This window comes from Sciurus vulgaris (assembly GCF_902686455.1).
Source record: "Sciurus vulgaris genome assembly, chromosome: 17".
In the NCBI taxonomy this organism is placed as follows: domain Eukaryota; kingdom Metazoa; phylum Chordata; class Mammalia; order Rodentia; family Sciuridae; genus Sciurus; species Sciurus vulgaris.
Window position 1 is genome coordinate 35,526,298 of NC_136478.1, and position 21,508 is coordinate 35,547,805.

The 21,508-nt window shown below is 45.3% G+C and overlaps 1 protein-coding gene across 1 annotated transcript in view; it reads left to right on the forward strand.

The window, feature by feature from the left end:
- The first annotated feature begins 1,368 nt into the window (after positions 1–1,368).
- SIAH1 (siah E3 ubiquitin protein ligase 1) overlaps positions 1,369–21,508 on the forward strand; it is a 96,213-nt gene continuing 76,073 nt past the window's right edge. Inside the window, exon 1 of the mRNA XM_079117657.1 lies at positions 1,369–1,494. The gene's annotated coding sequence lies outside the window, so the exon portion shown is untranslated. The remainder of the gene's footprint in view (positions 1,495–21,508) is intronic.

The window sequence follows — 21,508 nt, forward strand, 5'->3', positions numbered from 1 at the left end:
ACCTAATGCAATATAAATTGCCATGAAAATAGTTGTTGTATTGTTTAAGGAATAATGACCAAAAAAAAATCTGAACATGCTCAATACAAAATTTATTTTTCTTGAATATTTTTGATTCATAGTTGATTGAACCCTCAGATGCAAAGCCCAGATTCAGAGGGCTGACTATATTCTGTCTGGTTCAGTATTTTACCTAGAGATATCAGACATATCATTAATAGCAACGAAACCTCACATTAGAACAAAAATTAAATGCGAGGTAATGCATATGTTAATTAGCTCAATTTAGCCATTTGACATGTATACATTTTTCAAAACATGTTGTGACGGGGTGTAGCTTAATGGTAGAACACTTGCCTAGTATGTACAAAGACCTGTGTTCAATTCCTAGCACTAAAAAAATAAAATAACATGTTGTATGTGACAAATTTACATAATTTTTATTTGTCAAATTTTTTAAAAAGAGAAAAAAAATCACGTTACAGAAGAACACATACATTTATAATGATTCCACACAGAAACGCAAGTAACTATTTCATTAATTGTACTAGTACTGCTGGGCCAGAGCACTTACATATTTAAAACATATTTATTTTAAGCTATGTTATTATAGACTGCTTCACTTTTCTTCTCCCCCTCCCCCCTCCTCTTCTTCTTCCTCTATTCTTGTACAAGGGACTGAACCCAGGGGGGTTAACCACTGAGTTGCATCCCCAGCCCTTTTTAGTTTTCATTTTAAAAATAAAATAGGGTCTCACTAAGTTGCTTAGGGCCTCGCTAAGTTGCTGAGGCTGGCTTTCAACCCTGGGCTTAGACTGCATGTGGTATCAAAATCCATTTTTGTTCTTCCTCCCTGTCTCCTGGTGTACGGTTCCTAAAATGCTTGGTTGGACTCATGAAAGTGGTGTCTTGAGGATGAGTTGACTGCTGGGCGTTATGGCACATGAGTATAATCCCAGCTACTCAGGAGGCTGAGGCAGGACAATCTCAAATTTGAGGCTAGCCTGAGCAACTCAGCAAGACCCTGCCTCAAAATAAAACTCTGGAGCCTGGGGTTATAGCTCAGAGGTAGAGAGCTTGTTCAGCATGGGAGCCTTTGGGTTCAATCCCCAGTACAACAGGGGTGGGGTGATGGGTGGGTTGATCATTGGCAGATACTAGGAAGCTTCAGGATGAGAGCTGATCACTAGGAGGGTTGGGACTTTCAGCCCCATGCCCTAACCTCCAGGGAGCAAAGAGTGACTGGAGGTTGAGCTGATCACCAAAGGCCAATGATGTAATCAATCCTGCTTATGTAATGAAACCTTCATGAATAGTCAACCAGTGCTGGGGGTGTAGCTCAGTGGTAGAGCACATGCTTAGCATGCACAAGGCCCTGGGTTCAGTCCCCAGCACATACACTCACACGCACAAAATCCAGCCGAGTAGAGTTGAGAGAGCATCCTGATAGCAGAACACAAAGGAGATTTTTGAAGGGCGGCGGTCCTGAAGAAGGTAGGTGAGCCCTGTGCCCCTTCTCACAGGCCTTGCCCTGTGTGTCTTTCCTTCTGTAACTTTTGTAACATCCTTTTCAATAAGCCAGTAAACACAAATGTTTCCCCGAGATCCCTAAGCCCTCTAGCCAATTAATCAAATGCAAGGAACAGGGGCGTGAGGACCTCCATTTCTGGACAGTTGGTCTGAAACACTGATGAAACAAAACCTGGAGGTTTTGATCAGCATTTAAGGGACTGGGATAAGTCTGGGGGACTCCAGGTAGACAGTGTCTGAACAGGATTGGGTTAGGAGACACTCAGCTGGTAGCCATTGCAGAATTGCTGACTGGCTTGCTGGTGGGGAGACATTCCCCCAAGGCCTTTTGAGTCCACAGAATCTTCTGTGGTGACTTGTGGTATAACCACAGAGGACAAACAACTCTGCTTTTCCAACACAGTACATAATGTGGGTAGGTCAATTCCGTGTACATTTGATTGAGAGAACTTGCAAATATTTGTTATAAAAGGGAGACCTTAACAATCTCACCAAATGGTGGGCGAAGGGCTGGGGATGCAGCATCGTGGTAGAGCGCTTGCCCAGCATGATTTGATTCCAAACACTGATGAACATAAGGGAGGAAGGAAAGAAAATTGTGGAAGGAAGCTGGGCTCAGTGATGCATGTTTATAATCCCAGCAACTCGGGATGCTGAGGCAGGAGAATCTCTAATTTAAGACCAGTCTGGGCAACTTAGTGAGACTCTGCCTCAAAATAAAAAGGGCTGGGGGCTGGGGGTGTACCTTAGTGGTAATGTGCCCCAGGGTTCAATCTCTAATACTGGGGAAAAAAAATTGTGGAAAGGAGCTAACTATTGGGGAGGGAGGAGTACATGGGATGTGAGTGAGAACCACAGCTGACGTTTCCGACATGAGCTCCCGCCCTGCCTTCCCTGGGCCACTGAGTGGAGGAACCCTCCACCTACATAGACTGAGACTCCCAAACCCAAGAGGATTTACCAGCTGAGAAAAAAAAAATCTCTTGCTCATCTGAAACTGATACACCACATGGGGAGCCTTCTGATGCTGTTATTAAGACTTGATGGCTTCCGTTGGGACTCATCAACCCAAAGTAGGGTGAGAGGGGAGGAGCCTCAGGCAACCTCTGAAGGACCTCCCTGGGGTTCTGGTTGCCAGGGCAACCTCAGCTGCCTGAGTGTGATCTCACAGGCATTAGGAGCCAGGTTCTCAAAAATTGGTTCTATAGTCTCAGCAACTTGGGAGGCTGAGGCAGGATTACAAGTTTGAGGCCAGCCTCAGCAACTTAAGGAGACTTTCCCCATCTCAAAATTAAAAAAAAATTCAAAGGGGGCTAGTGATATAGTTCAGTGGTAGGGCACCCCTGGGTTTGATCCCCAGTACCACCAAAGAAAAACAACTTGATCTTCACTCCATGTTCTGAGGGCAAATGAGAAATATGAGACTATGAGGCCAGTGTTTATATATAAACGTAAGTGTCAAGACTCCTTTCTTTATGTGGCGAAATAATTACCAGTCCTCTTTGATTTCGCTCTTGCTCTCTCTCAAACTCAAAAGTCTTGTGATGGAAGGAAACGACATGAAAATGAGTTCTCAAAAGTGGTGCTGGCACCATGGCAACTGTCTGTCCCTGGCACAGTGAGGTCACAGAGAAAGGGTGTGGTCAGCTCTATCTGGGATAACTTCACAAAGGAGGTGAAAGTTAATCTAAGCCTTGAGCCATGGTGGGGGGGAGGGGGACGGTGGGAGGTGGGAGGGTGAGGGATGGGGACAGAGACGTGAGGGAAGGCCACACTGGCCCAGCCATGTTTGGGAAGTTGCCATCACACAGGAGAGGACCACCTCAGACCATGAAGTCAGAGCAGGTAACAAGAAGTCTTGGAAAGATGGGGCAAGCTAAAACTCTTCCCTAAAATCAGTGTCCTCAGTTTCAGATGTTTACTGATTGGGTTTTAAATTTCTAACTGAACACAGGATGGTGGGCGAGTCAGGAGGTTACCCACAGGTGGGTATCACCATTACCGAGCAGGTGCAAGGAGCCCCGCTTGGGCAACTCCTTTGTGCTTGGTGTATGTAAATAAGCAGGTCGTTCCCAGGCTACAGGGGGCTTCTGAGCCACTGCAGGCTCCTCAAAGTGACAAGAGAAGCTCGTTGTGCAGACTCTTCCCCAGAAAATTTCATAAAGATACCAAGCAGCAACTTGCTGAGAAAGATGGCTCCCTGGAATCTATAAGGAGAATAGCCATCTGCCTGCAAACCTGGGGGATTTTAGGTCTTCCCTGATGGAGTGAAGTGAGACTTCTTTTTATAACTTGATTTAATTTTATTCTGAGCCCGTTTGGCTAGGTGGCAGAAACGTCACTTCAGGCAACATGGGGTGCTTGCCTTTCTCAGGGCTGCCTCTATATTTTCTGGGAGACTTTTCAAGGGCTGTGATCAAGGGTCCATTCGGGGTTCCTTCTCTCCTCACATCCTGCTGTTGGGACATCTTCTCGGTGTTCCAGGTGTAGGTCCTCTTCCAGTGATGGGGGCATTTGGCATTTCTCTGCTCCCCCGGTTTTGGAAGCTTCCTGTGGTTCCAGCTCTTTCTTCTTTCCTGGGACTTGTGTCTCCCCAGAGCCTCTTCCAGGAACTGGCACTGGGCTCTCTGGTGGTTGGTTCCACGGTCTGTCTGGAAGGTTTGCCTCCAATCTGAGGTTTCGACATGGGTTCCCTCTGCAGGGTCCATCAATGTCTGCTTTCCTTGTATCCACAGAAGCCACCGTGGGCAGAGGTGGCTCTGGCATGGGCTGCACCTGTGTTGGGGAAAGTGGGAAACCGGAATCTGCCTGCAGGTCAGTGACGGGTTCCTCTGGCTCTCACGCCTGTACTCAGAGATCAAGTTTCCTCAGCCACTCTCTGGCTTCCGTACCCTGGGGTGACGGAAGATAACCAAGGGGAAAGCTGTCTTGCTTGTAATTGAAGCTTGTAATTGAAGTCCATTTTTGACAATAAAGGAAAACATTTCCTCCAACTGCCAGCAAACATCTTATCCTCCAGGTAGCTGTCACCTGCAAAAGCAGTCAGCTTTTTCTGTCATCTTGCAATCCAAGTTCCAGAAACAGGAGCTGCCTTTCTTGGGGTTTTAAGTATTTGTGGTTGGTTAAGAGAATGGAGTCTGATTTTTGCCACTCACCTCCTGATAGCTTTGGAAAGATGATTTATGTGCACTGAGCCTCAGTTTCCTCATCTGTGGTGTGGGTAGGAAGAGGAGTACTGTGTCAAAGAATTTCTGTGAGAACTGGATCGGGATCCACGCAAAATCTTAGACTCTTGCCCTGTGATGTCAGGCCTCAGCAGAGGTTGACTTGAATTATGAGGTGGCTGAAATGTTACTTCTTGGGAATTTACAAAAAAAATCGGCATTGATGGAGTCAAGATTTTAAACTAAAGAAAAAAACCGTGGGAGGAAGGGAGAAATCCTGGAAGGGAAATGCTAGGGATTTCAGGTCACAGGAACAAAGCAAAATGATAGCATTTCAACTATAAATAGCACAGCCGGCAAGTCCTCTGTCATCCTGCAAAACAATGCTCTTCTTCCTTCATGTCGCAGGAAGGATAAATTGAGGTCCCACCCCCTCCCCTAACACACAGGCAGGAAGTAACTTGAGACCCATGTCCACCCACAGGGGGATCTGGGAGTGCCCTGGTGGGTGCTGGCCCCACAACTCTTGTCAATCATATTTGTCTGTGAACTATAGACTTCCTTTGGCCACCCAGAGACCGTGAGGCCCCACCATGAGTGTCCAGGTGAAGAAGCCCCACCGGGGCAGGATGGTCCAGTGTGGACTTCCCGGATGGGGTTTTTGGACCCCTGCCAGCTGCTAGGCTCCAGGAAACTCTGATGAGAGAAATATCCCTTAGGATTCCACAGCTGAACGTATTCTCAGGAGCCCAGCAGCTCCTGCCTCTGCCTCCAGATAGTCCAGCTTATTAGTCCAGTCGTTGTCAACATCATCATCATCATCATCTCTAAGGTTTCTTGGGAGCATTTATTACACACCTGGCACTTGGCTAAGTGCTGGTACCTCCTCATGCCAGCACACAAGGCCCTTCGGACTTCCCGCAAAGCTCTGCCACAAAGTCCCCTCCTCCAGGATCCCTCTGTTGCATGCTGAAGCTGGCAGAGCTCAGGCCTCAAATATCTGTTGGGCACTGTCCGTGTGCCAGACCCTGTTCTGAGCCAGACACATGGTCACTGCCATTAAACAACCAACTACAAATGCGATGGAGGTAAGCAAAGGGGACGCGGACAGCCAGCCACTGGGGAGGACCCACCAAGGAGGTCAGCCTCTTCCATGGCCCTCCAGACCAGAGCTCACTGATCAGCTGCTCCCTTTCCCTGGTTATTTTCTTGGCCATTTTTTACATAGACATGTGTGCCCCTGGCTCTCTCTGGTGGATGGGTGGTGACAGAGCTGGTGAGAACTGAGGTCCCTGAGGACAGGGACACACCTCACACATATATCTCAGTGTCGTGCCCAGTGTAGTAGACATTCAGGAATAAATGTGGAATGAACTACTACAGAAGGGAACAAGGGAACAGATGAAGCCTTCGTTGCCTCTGGAAAGGCCGAGTTGTAGGGGATCTTGAGCTGTTTCCCCTTCTCCCCTGTCCCATGCTTCACCAGTGCTTGGCTCAAAGGAAGAACTCAGTAATATTTGTTGAATCCATAAATGGATGCAGCCAGGCATGGTGGTGCATGCCTGTAATCCCAGCGGCTTGGGAGGCTGAGGCAGGAGGATGGTGAATTCAAAGCCAGGCTCAGCAACAGCCAGGTGATAAGCAACTCAGTGAGACCCTGTCTCTAAATAAAATACAAAATAGGGCTGGGGAAGTGTCTCGGTGGGCAAGTGCCCCTGAGTTCAGTACCCCCCAGTACCCCCCCAAAGAAAAAAAAACAATAAAAATAAAAAATGAATGGATGCATTTGTAAATTAGTATAGCTGTGGTATCTTTCATAGAAGTTAGTGTAGTATATAGTGTGCAGTCTACACATTTTGTGAATAAAAGGGTGAAATTATTAACTTGCATTCCACTAGAAAATGACCAAAATTTTACTCTATTATCTTCCATTTATATTTGTCAGTGACAGATTTTCCACAACCATACAATTGTTTATTCCCTTTTCTTGAATTTATTTTTCTTTTTTATAATGGGAATTGAAACGAGAGGTGCTTAACCACTGAATCATATTCCCAGTCCTTTTTATTTTTTATTTAGAGACAGGGTTTATCTGAGTTGCTCAGGGCTTTACTACACTGCTGAGGCTGGCTTTGAACTTGCAATTCTCCTGCCTCAGCCTCCCTAGTCCCTGGAATTAGTGTCATCACGCCCGATTCTTTTTCTTGAATTTCTTAACAGATTTTTAAAAAAACAATCCACTGGGGAAAAGTTGGTCAGAGTCTAAATCTAAAAATTTTATGTGAACATTCAAGTAGTCCATGGAGCCTGACCATTGCCTTTGGAGGCTGGAGCTGCTTGGAGCAAGAGTCTGGGCTGCCAGGGAGGAGCAGGCTGCTGGGAAAGTACAGCTCTCTCCACTGTACTCTCTGGGGATTCACTCTTTTCTCATTTCCACATCATTATCCAGTGTCCATATGATTTCACAAGATACAAAGCAAATATTAGTACAGGTATTTCTTTGCAAAAAGAAGCTGTTTAATCTGATGAAATAGGTCCACAGTGATGGAGGATGTTTGGACAAGCCAGCTTCGTACAAAGTCAACATTGACAAGACTCTTGGAACGGATTCCTTTGCAGGCTTTATTTTAGCATCCCACCTCTGCTCGGCTTCATTCTCCATCAAAGACAGATGGAGAGGGAGCCATACTTCAGAAACTTGGAGGCAGAAGACCCATGGCTGAAAGAAGCGACTCCTTGCTGAGTAACCCTTGCAGACTTTCCCATGGTCCTCTGGTCCTCTGTGGTAGTGACTCAGAGTTCCCATCCATCCTCAAGCATGCTTTCTGCTCTCCACCTTGAAGGACAGGCAGGGGAAGATCCTTCTCAGTCTTCTCAGCAACTTCTTCCTCTTTTGCCAGGGATATTTGCCTTAAAAACGAACAAACAAACAAACAAAAAACTGAAGATCAGGAAAGGTATTGACACACAGAGGCTGGGAGTCTTTGCTGTCTCCTCCACCTGTCTGCAAGGGAAGGCCTCCCATGCTTCTGCCCGTCCCTCTCCCCCAGTGTTTACATCTGTCACAAGCATCAAGCCTGAGGTCATGTGGCAGGAAACGCACTCTGGAATAAACTCTGGCTCCAACTCACCTCCACACCCTCACCAAGGTAGAGCTGCCCAAGCTGGTCCAACTCCTAGGCTCCAACTCTGTGAAGACTTGGAATGGGCCCCACCCCCACCCGTCCCCCTCCAGCTCTGCCACCGCCATCACCAATTCTCTTCTACCTGGCACTATTTTTTAAAGATCAGCCTTAAAAGGAATAATGTATGTAAATTCACCCACTTTAAGTGTTGAGCCTGGTAAGTTTTTTTTTAAATAATATTGTTTTAGTTATAGGTGGACACAATACCTTTATTTTATTTTTATGTGGTGCTGAGGATAGAATCCAGGGCCTCGTGCATGTTAGGTGAGCACTCTACCACTGAGCCACAACCCCAGCCCCTGGTAAGTCTTGTAAACGTTCATCACAACTGTTATTATGAATTATAGAACATTTTCATCCACCCGAAAGTTCCCTCCATCCGGGTCTCCTTAGGCTGAGGCAGGAGGATCACAAGTCCAAAGCCAGCCTCGGCAAAAGTGAGGCACTCAGCAACTCAGTGAGACCCTGTCTCTAAATCAAATACAAAATAAGGCTGGGGATGTGGCTCAGTGATCAAGTGCCCCTGAGTTCAATCCTGGGTACCACTCCCCCCAAAAATGTTCCCTCCTGCCCCTTGGCACTCTCCTCCCTATTCCTGACCCCTGGCAATGCTGATCCTTCTGTCCCTATAACTCTGCCTTTTCAAAATTTTATCTAAGAGGAAAGATATAGTACTTAATTTTTAATGACAGTTTCTTAGAATAAGGCTTTTGAGGTCCATCTAAATTCTTGCAGGTATTAATAGTTCATTTGTTTTTATTGCTGAGTATGAATTTACCTCAATTTGCTTATCCCATTACCAGCTGAAGGACATTTGGGTTGGTTCTTGTTTGGGGCTACTGCTATAAACATTTGTAAACAACTGGTAATATCTTTTTATTTACTATTCTTTAAATGACACTGAATTTTTAGAAATAGAATTCTTGGAGTGGAACTTAATATCACTGCCATAAATGGAAACTTTGTAGCTTGCCCATAAAGCAACCAGGTGAAAATAGGAAAAAAAGGATGATTTTTTTAAAGTGATGTCATTTCTGCCTGCTCACATCACCTGCTACCTTAGACTTCCTAGAAGTAAAGTCAGGATGGGTCGTTCTTGTACATGTGATGTATGGAAGAGAGTTCCTGCAAAGGAAGCAGGGAAACAGGCCAAGCAAGGGAGCTGGGGAGCTGAAGTGGGTGAGCCTCAGCCTGGTTCTTTGGGGAGCATTGGGATATGAATGGTGTTTGGCGTTGGACAGCCGAGCATTGGGCTAGGTTTTTGTCTCCTGCGCCCATCGGTTATTGCCTGAAGACTGCCCCTGTGGGATAGTATAACCTCCCACTATTTCTAAGTAAGGAAATTTCCAAGGGCTGCTATGAACTGTTAACAGACAAAACTCAGAGCAACTGGGAGGTGGGTGTATCAATAGGGTAAAGGGAATGACCGTGAGATCAACATCATCTACGACCCCAGCTAAAGACTTAGACCTAAGGTCTGCTATCTCTTGAAGTTAAAAAAGGCAGAGAGAGGAAAGTGTTAGAGCAATGTTAAAGAGCTGTTAGCGCAGTCTGAGTGCACTTTGTGTTGCTACAGTAAAATACCCAAAGCTGGATACTTTATAAAGAGATTTTATTTAACTCATTTTTGGAGGCTGAAAGTCCAAGATCAGGTGGTTCCATCTGTTTGGCCTCCAGTGAGGGTCCCTTGGGTATGTCACAACATAGCAGAGAAGATTGAAGGGGAAACAGCCATGAGCCAAAGGTGCCAAGCTCTCTTGAGAACTCACTCACTCCATGAGTATAGAACCTTCTGAAGATAGAACCTTCAAGACCTAATTACCTTGCACTAAGCCTTACCTTTTAAAGGTTCCACCACTTCCCAACATTGCCCACTGGGGACCGAGCTTCTAGCACATGAATCTTTGGGGGACACACTCAAGTTATCAGATGGCTAAACAAACTGAGGAGGGACAGCTTTGTCCCGTTGCTGGCTCTTTGCGGTTCCATAATCCATGGATATTTGTCACCGCCTGCAGCAACAACTTGCACAGGTCTTATGGGTGGTGGAGTGGAAACTGAGGCACTTCTATCTTTCTCTTTGGTGCACTGCTTTCTTGCTTGTTCATAGAGGATAGAGGAAATGAGGTTTACTTGCTTTGAGAGGAGAGAGAGACCCTGCTTATCAGACAGAAAGAAACTTTGCTCAAGAGAGAAACTTTGAAAGACAGGCTTTTCTCCGTTCTGCGATCTGCCTTCCGCCGCTGCCCCTACTCGCACGTGTATCCTCCTCCTGCTTTTCTGCTAATGGCTGCTGTGGCGTGTCTTCTCTGGCTACTGCCGCGCTGTGTGTCTTCTGCTACTGCTTTTCTGGTAATGGCTGCTGTGCCTGTTTTTCCCTCTGTCTCGCTCCGCCTACGCTTATATCACCTCCAGGACGCGGAGAGCAGGGCCACGCCTCTTACGCAAAGATAATTAGTGCTCGAGAACATGTGTGCGTACATTGTGTGTGTGAACGAGAAAATCACCTGAGTGTGCTTATGTCAATTAACCTCCTCGGTGCCGATGTGATCAGGTGCCATCCTGGCGCCGCCAACATGGCACAGCCCCCAACATTGTCCCTCACGGATAAACTCTTGCTTAATGTCCTGTCTGGTCTGTTTGCACGTTGCCCAGCTCAGGTACCTCGGTCGTGGGTCCAGCGCTTTGGGACACACTGCTGTCAGGTTTGAAGTGGGGCCCAGCCCCCAGGCTGCCTGCTTGGCTCCCCTGTGCTCTGTAGGACTTAGTTCCCAGCCATTTCATCCAGCAACCCTGTTTCTGACTCCCAAACCTACCTACTCCCTACGTTTCCATTGCTCAGCTCTCTATTGCAAGAAACTGCATTTCCCAGTCTCCCTTGCCAAGCACTCCAGAGAGCTCTGCCTGATGGGAGAAACCAGATAAGGGAGCATGGAGGGAACTCCTCCCCTGACTGTCTTCAGGGCTCCTTCCACAGTGACTGATTTCCCTAGGGTTCCCACTTGCACAGGGCAGCCTGACGTGGCTCCAAGCCCTGCAGGACCACTCTTACCCCATGGAACGGGCCCCCACAGTGAAGTCAGAAATGGGGGCCCGTGCTAAGGATGCGCCGAGGAGGGCCCTGGCTGGGTTCTCGCCTCTGCCAGTCAACACCGGCAGCCACCTCTGGATAAGAGGCTTCCTGCTGTCCCCAAGAGGTGTTCTTCACTACCTGGCTCTAGCTTTTCATCTCTCCGTTATCTGTACAATCAATTCCTTGTCTTAAACTCCCTCTGTTGCAAGGCCCCCGTAGTTTCTTCACCCCAACTCACAGAGCAGAAGCAGCAATGAGCTGACCCTGTGTGTACAAGTCACATGAGAGGTTCTCCAACAATCAGTTGCTAAGTCACTTGACTGTAAAATCAAGAGCTCAGCTTTACCTCCTTGAAATCTAGATAAAATGTAGAAGGAAGAAGAAGAGGAATCAACTACTCAGATTCCTCTAGAGGTCCAGTTATGAGTTAACAGTCCCGGCCTTGACCTTGACCTTTCCCTTCTCCCTCCTCTCATAGTGCCTCCTCCTCCCCTTGCCCTTCCTGACTTGATTAGTTAGTGGGACAAAAGCCTTAAACTGGCTTTCAAAAGAAAAAAAAAAAAAAAAAAAAAGATTTTTAAGCTGGACGTGGTGGCCACACCTGTACTACTTGGGAGGCTGAGGCAGGAGGATCACAATTTCTAGGCCAGCCTGAGAAACCTGTGAGAGCCCCCATGTCAAACTAGAAAATCAAGAGGGGTTGGAGATGTGGCTCTATAGAGCGCTTGCCTATCTGTCCAGCGGGGCCTCTCATTAACAGCGGATTGTAGAGAACCGGAGAGAGACCACAGTGGGACTTAATTTAGAGCCATTTAAATACGTGGTCTTTTGAGACCTAATTCCCTCATTATTTCTGAGTGTGCCGCTGAGGATTTGGAGGCTGATGCACAACTCCTGTGCAGGTGGGTATCGTCCTCCAGGTGAGAGAGGGAGGGAGGGACAGTCAGTTAGGACTTTGTCATCAGTTTGTCCTTGGACATGGACCATGTTTAGAGAGAAAGCCAAAAACAAATTCCAGAAAGGCAGCCCCAGGAATAAGTGGCCTGGTGCTGGGGCAGCCACAGGGGCCTGGGACACCACTCTTTCCTGGGTGTTCTGAGATTTTTCATCAGTTTCCTGGGACTGACCCCAGGCCAGATGCACACAAGGGCTTCCCAGAAAGCAGGACCTGCTCCCTCAGCGTGCGCCCATTTGTGATATATGTTTAGAAAGAGAATAACCATAAAACTTTGCAGATCCGTTACTGTATGTGGATTTTTCTTAGGCAGAGACAATTGTACCCCATCCTTCCTGGGTCCTAGTTTTCTGAAGGGCCTGACTGGTCACAGATAAGTGATATCAGGGTCCCTCCTGGTAGGGGGAAACTGTAAAATTACTCCCAGCAGGACGAAATGGGCCTAGGAGTAGGTTTTGGCAATAGAGAAAGAGAAACAAGTAGGTTTACTTGTTAACCAAGTAGGTTTACTCCTCATTCTATTTTCGTGAGCTTTTATTGAGTGTTTACTATGTCAGGCTCTGGGCTGGGTACTTCCCGTGCATTAGTTAAATTGATCATTACAGCAGCCCCAGGAGTCAGGTGCTATTTTTAATAGCTCTTTTATAGATAAGAAACACCAACGCTCAGAGAGGTAAAGTCACATGCCAAGATCACTCAGCTGTTTGTGGTTCATGTTGCAGGAACAATGTTTAAACTCCTCAAGCCGTGAGGCAAAATCTGGTGGAGCAAGAATCAGCTGCTGGAGAGGCAGAGAAGAAGGGCTGAGCTCAGGAATGAGAGAAATGTGTTAGGCTAAAACAGGGAAGTGGGGGCAGAAGGAGCCAGCTGTGGGGGCGGGGGGCTGATAAGACAGATTTTCAGCGTGTTTGGAAGCACGTGCTTGTGCCCGTCACTCTGACACTTTCCCAAGGAGTACTTACTTATTTCTCAGACATGATGGAGCAACTACTATGTACTGGGGCTTTCCCAAGCCTGTGGGGGACACAGCAATGAGACAGGATCTTGGCCTTCGAGACCCCCACAGGGTGAAAGGGACAAGGACATTTATCCAAACAGAAATGACCGAGGCCCACCTAAGGAGAATGGTGAATGGGAAGAGTTCTCCCAGGGCAAGCTAGCCTGGGCTAAGGAAGTAGCCTGCATGCAAAGGCACGGAGGAGAACAGGGAACAGCTAGGACAGTGAGGAGTGGGATGTGACTACAGCGTGAGCTGCTCAGAACTGGGGTAGGGGAAGATGAGCCTGCAAAGGTTATTTTGGCTAGGTTATGACAGGTCTTAACACAGAGGAGATACTTTCCACACAAGAGATTTATGTGGAATTACAACTTTTTTTTTTTTTTTTTTTGGTGCTGGGGATTGAACCAGCTATCTCCCCAGTCCACAAATTTGTTATTAATGAGAACCTACTGTATACTCAGCTTGTACATCCTTGTCTCTGACCTTAGAATTCTGCTTGAGGGAAGGGCACAGGATCCCCACTTGACACATGTGGAAACCCAGGGTCACAGCGGTTCTTGCTCTGAGCTTCCTTCCTCCATTACCATCAACAACAGATTTTCCCAGAGGGCCTCTCTCTTCCTTTGAGAACTTCTGTTCCACCCGCAAGGTGGCTGAACATACAAGTGCCATTTCCCCAAGAGAAATGCTGCTCAGAGAAACCTTGTGAAGGGAGCAGGGGACTGTGTAGATCACAGTAGGAACCAGCATGTGGCTCTCGGGCAGCAGGAACTGGAAGCAGGTGGGTGGAGGGGGCGGGGAGGCCCCCCCGGAAAGAGAGGTCAGCTGGGAGGGCCAAGTGGGCCATACTGCCAGGCAGTTCTGATCTGGGGACATGCCCAGGTTTGCCCGCTGGACCCACTGGTCTAACCGGTGACATGTGGATCCCTCAAGAGGCCTGCTGGCGTCCTGTGTGGTCCTCACCTCTCCAGGGAAGCAGAGGTGACTCATCACAACTACCGCCCATGTGGGAGCTCGAGGTGGAAAATGGATCCCCTATGGGAATCACAGAGGGCCAAGGGTGTCACAGGGTCAAGGGAACTAGGATGCCACATGTCACTGTGCCAAACTATAGCCTGAGTGCCCACGGCATTAAAATTAATATCAGAGCCAAAAAGAATGAAAAATTGGGCTGCATAGATTCAGGACCCAGAGCACATTCCCTGCAGGCTGGGTGTAGGGATTCAGTAAATACCGTAACCTTTTTATCCATCAGTGACCCATTCCAGCCAATGAGATTGGCAGCTTCAGGAGGGCTAAGACAATATCTTTGCCATCTTTCTTTTCGGTACAGGGGATTGAACCCAGGGGCGCTGAGTCACATCTTTATAGTCCCCCTTAACATTTGGCCTCTGGCTTTGGAGTTCCACAGAACTGGGTTCCTACCCGCAACTGGGCTACTTGCTCTTCTGTGACTGGACAAATCACCCAGAAGAACTGTGCAGACCCAGGCCAGAGTGGAGGACTCTTGACGCTGTCCTTATAAAGCGGCTGCCCCCACCCCGGCACCCCACGGAGGCAGCTCCTGGGCTAAGGTGACTTTGATCTGTGAATGGTGAGGAAGTAGACCTTGGGTCAGACTTCTCTCCTCTGGGTTTCCAGTTTGTTCATCTGTAAACGAGGTACTGAACGACTTCTTTTTATTTCTATTTAGAACATCTCAGTGCTTCCTGTAAAAGGAATCTCCTGACCACTGGCTTCCAAGACACTCCCCTGCCCTGTGACCCATGGACGTTAGAGGAACACAGCAATCTTAGACATTCTTAGACTCTAAGACGTAGAGCAAAAGCTCATGGGTCCTTCCACGGGTGGGCCTCAGGGGTGACGTGGGAGCCTCAAGTTGAATATAAAATGTCGTGGGTACATTTGTGGGGAAGAAGGTGCATATTAGTTGCCATTTTAACCCACAAAATCAGCTCACTGTCCTAAGGGTCATTTTGGTTTTATTTTGTTTTTTCAGTACTGGAGATTATTGAACCCAGGAGCACTTAACCACTGAGCCACATCCCCAGCCCCCCTTTTTTCCCTTAAATTTAGAGACAGGGTCTCAGGGTCTCACTAAGTTATTAAAGGACCTTGATGAGTTGCTGAGGCTGGTTTTGAATTTACGATCCTTCTGCCTCAGCCTCCTGAGATGCTGAAATTACAGGTGTGCACCTCCATGCCCAGCCTAAAGGGTCATGTTTATCTTAAGATGTAATACATAAAAAAAGATGTAATATATATACTAGTATATTTATTTATAAATAAAGACGTACACTATGATTTTTAAGGAAAAAAAAATCCTGATTTCCAAACAATATGTTCAGCATGATCCCTGAAAGGAAATAAATCCATGTTAACCATCTAAGTAGTAGATTATAATAATTTTTAAAAATTTTTGACTAACTCAATATTTCTTCTTTAAATTAAAAAAAAAATCACTTTAAAACGTTTGTCTCCTTCATAGGAAACAGCAATCATTCTTAACTCCTCCTAGTTCCCTCTGGACTTAGTTTAGTCCCTTTTAATTTCCCCAATGATAATCTCTCATGTGTTGGTCCTTTAGATATTTGAAATGGTGGCTTTGTTCTTAGATACAATAATATTTGCTGCATCCAAGTCTTCCTTCTTTTTCATGCTGAGTGTCTTATGTTGTTAGTTTTTCAGTTCTGGGAGGGGGTACTTTCTAGATGGTCTCGTCGATGCCAGTAAAGTCATCTTTCTTATTTTTCTCACCCTGGGACCACTTATCCTGAAGGGTCCTTGAGCATTTGCATTGAGACTCCAGGGCTCCGCACAGTACAGATGTTTGTGGAGTGGAATAAATGAACAGTCATGAGTTGACAGTATCCTCCAGCTGTGTCTTTTGTCTGAGAAATAAAACGGATCAGATTTACAATGATCTCTCAATTCCCTGGCAAACCCCAGTAATGTTTGGATGACAGCATCCTGTCATTTTGTTGAATCTTAGGCCAGTTCTCAAGCTCCTGTATATTTCCATGTTTTGTTTTGTTTTGTTTTGTTTTTTTCAGAACTGGGGATCGAACTCAGGGCCTCGTGCTTGCGAGGCAAACACTCTACCAGCTGAGCTATCTCCCCAGCCCATATTTCCATGTTTTTAAGATTCATATTATTAAAATAATAGACATACCCGGTGATAAATAGTTCGGGATTGCTGATGCTAACAGTCTTCTATCCCACCTCTGCCCACCCCTCACCTCCTCTCCACCCGGTCTCTCCCTGGGAGTTAATTCCAGCATCAGTTTTACTTCATCCACTCTAATGTAAATATTCCAAACTTGATTCTTTTCTCTCCACCTGACATCCTCTCTTAAGGCCTCATTGCGTAAGACAGAAGCCTGGACCATTTTCTCCACCCCACACTTCATCTTTAGTCAGCTACACTTAAAAAAAAAAAAAAAAAAAAAAAGGAAAGGAAAAACACTACAATAAGCACTTCACACAGTACAACTTTTTCTTAGAGCACATGTTGTTTGATGAATTTTCATGCATGGAATACACCATGTACCCAGCACCTACATAAAGAACTAAAACATTCTTAACCTCCTAAAAACACCCCTTATGGCTCGAGGAGAGTCTCAATGGTCTTCAAACAAAACTGGTTCTATTTTTATTTAGTTAGTTATTTATTTTTGTACCAGGGATTGAACCCAGAGGTGCTTAACCACTGAGTCACATCCCCCGTCCTTTTTGTATTTTATTAAGAGACAGGATCTCACTAAGTTGCTAAATCGCTGAGGCTGGCTTTGAACTCACGATCCTCAGCCTCCCAAGCCACTGTAATTAGAGGTGTGCACCACCGTGCCTGGCCAAGAAGTCCAGTCTTATGTGGGGCTCACATGTGCCCATCCTGAGCACTGGTACATGATTGAGTCTGTTTCTATTGCCAGATACTCTGTCTCCGAGGTCCCTTTTCCTTGTAGCTGTGATTTGTCACCCAGTTGTGGTCCAACAAAACCCTGCTAGTGAGCTTCTGCAAAGCCTGGCTTCCTTGGGACATAGGATAGACCTGGCTGGTACCAGCTCTTCCCTGGTCTTCCTGCCCTGAACGCAGATGTGATCCCTGGACCTGTGGACTCATCTTGCCATCAAGATGACAAAAAGGGAAAATGCTAAGACAGTAAAGAGGAAAGAGGAAAGAGCCTCATTCCTCCAAGACTTCCCCAAACCATCGCATCAGCACTGAACTATCAGCCTACAAGATCCTTATGTGGAAAAATGAAACAAACCGCTGCTAATTGACTGTTTTTAAAGGCATTACTGAAAACATTCCTAAGTGACACAGTGTTTCAGAGAAAAGACTTACTTATTCAACATCCGCCTGCGCGCCGGCTTTCTTCCTGCTCACCCTGAGGCGAAGACTGCCAGTGTGTGTGTGGCTCACTGTCGTGAGCAGAATCATGTTGCATCCAAATCCATATGTTGGAGTCCTAACCCCGTGTGACTGTATTTGGAGGTAGGGATTTTCAGGAGGCAATGAAGTTAAATGAGGAGACAAGGGTAGGCCCTGGTCCAGTAGGACTGGTATCCTTAGGAGAAGAAGAGACACCAGGACAGCATGTGTGGAGTAAAGGTCACATGAAGCCACTGTGAGGATCACAGGTTTGAGGCCAGCCTCAGTAACTTAGTGAGAACCCTGTCTCAAAATTAAAAATAGAAGGGACGGGGATGTGACTTAGTGGTTAAGCGCCCTGGGTTCAATTCCTGGTTCCAATAAAAATAAATAAAATTAGAGTTCTTAGGAAGGAATATGGGAGAGAAGGGTTTTGAGGTAGATCACTATGTTCCGCAGACAACCAAGTCTAGGGGCACCCAGAATCCTCCTGAAAAATTCATACACCTAACCAAGCAGAATCAGACTCCCCTCTCTGAGCCCAAAGCCCCTGCAGAGGCCTTGATATTGGCCCGGATTACAGGGCTAGGAAGCTGCTTTGTCTACAGTCTTGCATAGCCCCCCAAGGGCAAGGGCAAGGAACATGAAGGCAGGGGGCCACCTTCTCACTCCCTCCAGATCCCTTTTTCTCACACAGTCTGAGGAGGAAAGAACAGGCTTTTCATGTTCTCCCCTGTGTGAATGGGATTACCCCATTTCCACTAAACCACGCCCTCCCACTTGGACTCGAGTTTCGTAGCTTCTCTGGTTGCAGACAGGGTCTCTGGAGTGAGAGAAACCCACTCCCCAATATGAGAACTACCAATATGAGAACTACCTTTTCAAAAATATCATACTGGTATAAAATTAACCGAGATATACTTGAGAGGAAGAGATCTTTACTGTGAAGATACAGAAATCCCACATGGACCCACAAACAGAGTGAACCAGAAATGACAGATCCGATCCCCCTCATGATCCCTTACAGTAACTAGCACATTTCCCAGCTTCAAATATGGATTCTCAGGACAGAACCCAAACTGTCCACTCTGATGGAGACCCACATAACTGATGAAAGAGGAAACACCTTGTTAAGTATGGGAACTCTCTAACAAAAGTGTTTTAGTCAATATTCAGCAAAAATATGGAGCTTTCCAAATGTTTTCACATAGTATGACAGTCAGTCAGTTGATCTGCCGCTTCTCCCACAGTTAATTCTTTTGTTGGACATTGATACAGCCCACCTCTCTTGCACAAGAGTTATGAGGTGGCGATGGATTGTTAAGATATGACACAAGAAGAAGCAAGAAAACAGAGATAATGGTGGTTCATCAGAATGAAAAACTTTTGTGCATCAAAGAACATTATCAGGAAACTGAGATGTTAGGGGTAGAGAGTTTGCTTAGAATGTATAGGGTCCTGGTTTTGATCCCCAGCACCACAAAAGGAAGAAAAAAAAAAAAAGAGAAGGAGGAAAGGACGAGGAAGAAAGAAAGGAAGGAAGGAAGATTGAAAAGACAACTAGAAAATGGAAGAAATATTTGGAAATCAAATCTCCAATAAGTGTTTGATCCCCAGATTATGTAAAGAATTCCCACAAGGCAACAAAAAGACAATTTAAAAATGGGCAAAGGACTTGAATGTACATTTATCCCAAGATATGGAAATGGCCAATGAGCACACTGGTGCTCAAAAACTTAGTCTTTAGAAAAATGCAAATCAAAACTACAATGAGGAGCTGGGGTTGTGGCTCACTGGTAGTGTGCTCGCCTAGCATGCATGAGGCCCTGGGTTCCATCCTCAGCACCACATAAAAATAAAAAATTTAAAAAAAATAAGGTATTGTGTCCACCTACAACTAAAAACAAAACAAAACAAAACAAAACAAAAACTACAATGAGATTTCACTTCATACCTTCTAGATGGCCATAATTTGGGGGGGGGGGGGGGTTTAAAAAAAAAAGTGCTAATGAGGATATGGTAAAATTGAAAGCCTTGTGCATTGCTGAAGGGAATGTAAAAGAGTATAGTCACTTTGGAAAAGTTTGTTTTCCTGAAAACGTTATATATAGAAATTCACTCCTAGATATATACTCAAAAGAACTTAAAAAATAAAAACAAAAAGAGGGTCTCAAACAAATACTAGTGTGCTTATGTCATTGAGCACAATTCACACTAGCCAAAAAGTGGAAAGAACAAGTGTCAACAGCCGATAAACAAAATGTGATATAGACAGACAATGGAATATTATTTATTCAACCATGAAAAGGAAATTCTGATTCACACTATAACATGGCTGAGCCTTGGAAACATGATGCTAAGCAAAATAAGCCAGACACAAAAGGACAAATATTGTATGATTCCACTTATGTAAAATATCTAGAATAGACAAATTCACAGAGACAGAGGGTAGATTAGAAATTACTGGGGTAGGCGGAGGGGAGAATGGAGGTTGGTTCTTTTTGTGTTTTTGTTTTTCCCAGGGGTTCAGAATTTCTGTTCATGGTACTAGAAAAGTTTTGGAAATAAATAGCAGTGATGGTTGTGTGATATTATGAAAATAATTAATGCCACTAAATCATATAACAACTTATAAGTTGTTATAATGGCATATCTTATGCTGTATATGTTTTACCAAAAATTTTTGACAGTCATGAGGAGGTGGGAGGAGAATTCTCTGGACTATGGTACATGACTCCCTAAGCATGGGAGCCGGGCCTGCTGAAATTGCCACATCATTAGTTCTGTCTTCTTGGTCTGTGAGAAAAAACAAGCATCTAAGCAGAAGGGGAAAAGGATGCAAGATATCCTGGCTGGGGAGTCATCCAGCTCGGTGGTAGAGTGCCTGCCCAGCAGGTGTGAGGTGCTGGGCTCAGTAATCAGCACAGCAAAAAAAAAAAAAAAAAAAAAAAAAAAAAAAAGTGAGGGGATTAGGGAAATATCATACTGTAATTATCATGAAATGTAATTAGCATGATTGAAAGGTAAGAGGAGACGATGCGTGGCGACGTTCCCCTTTAAGCCATGTTAATGCTGTTGGACGTTTACCTCTGGTTAAAAATAAACTGCATGCATGCATTGTGCAGTTAAGCAGGGTCTCTCTCTCTGTGAGTACCCATATCTAAGGATGTGGGGTTATCTGGTTGGTCAAGTGCCTGGACGGAAAGGAATTCACCACATCACAGCTGCAGTGAATAGACTCGGATCTATTTCTGCTGCATGTCTAAGCTAACACCCCCACTCTGACCTTATTAGATAATTATGCTCCATCCAGCAGCTCCAACCCAGTTCATAGCACTTTCATTCACAATAACCAAAAAGTGAAAATGACCAAATATCCATCAACTCATGAATGGATAAATAAAATATGGCATGGCTGTACAATGAAATACTATTCGTCCACAAAAAGAAACAAAGTCTTGCTACATGCTGCACCATTTAAGAACTTCAAAAATATCCGTGAATTGAAAGAGGCCAAGGCACAAAAAAACACTTACTGTATGACTCCACTTATGTGAAATGTCCAGAATAGGCAAATTGATACAGGCAGAAAGTAGGTTAGTGGTTGCCTAGGACTGAGGAAGGGAGGAAATGAAGAGCGATTTCTAATGGGTATGGAGTTTCTTTTTGGTATGATGAAAATAGATTGCCGTGGCCATCTTGCTATTCTATGAATGTGCTCAAAAAACATTGAACTGTATATTTTAAGTGAGTGGATTGCATGGCATGTGAATTATATCTCAATAAAGCAGCTACCACGCACACAAAAGTAAACTGAAGAGGTCTCCGTGCCCCCTAGATGCGAAGACTGATAGAAAGTGAGGCCTGAGGGTATTTCTGAGTCTTTTTTTGCTACATGTATAATTCCTATGGGTTTTGCAGTGTTCTGGTTTTTTAAAGAAGTGGTTATTGGAATAGCATTCCTAAGATGAAAACACATGCATTGAATTAAATTAAACAAAACACAAAGATCTAAATTACAAAAACCTGCAAGTATTTTACAACCAATGATGAGTGGTTTCGACTGCATTTGACAGATAATTTATTTAGGGAGATGCAGAGAGAAAATTACCCTTCTTGAGTTACATTCATGTAATCTTTTAAAACAGCTTTATTGAGATGTAATTCACATAGCATACATTTCACCCATTTAAAGTATACAATTCAATAGTTGTTAGCATATTCAC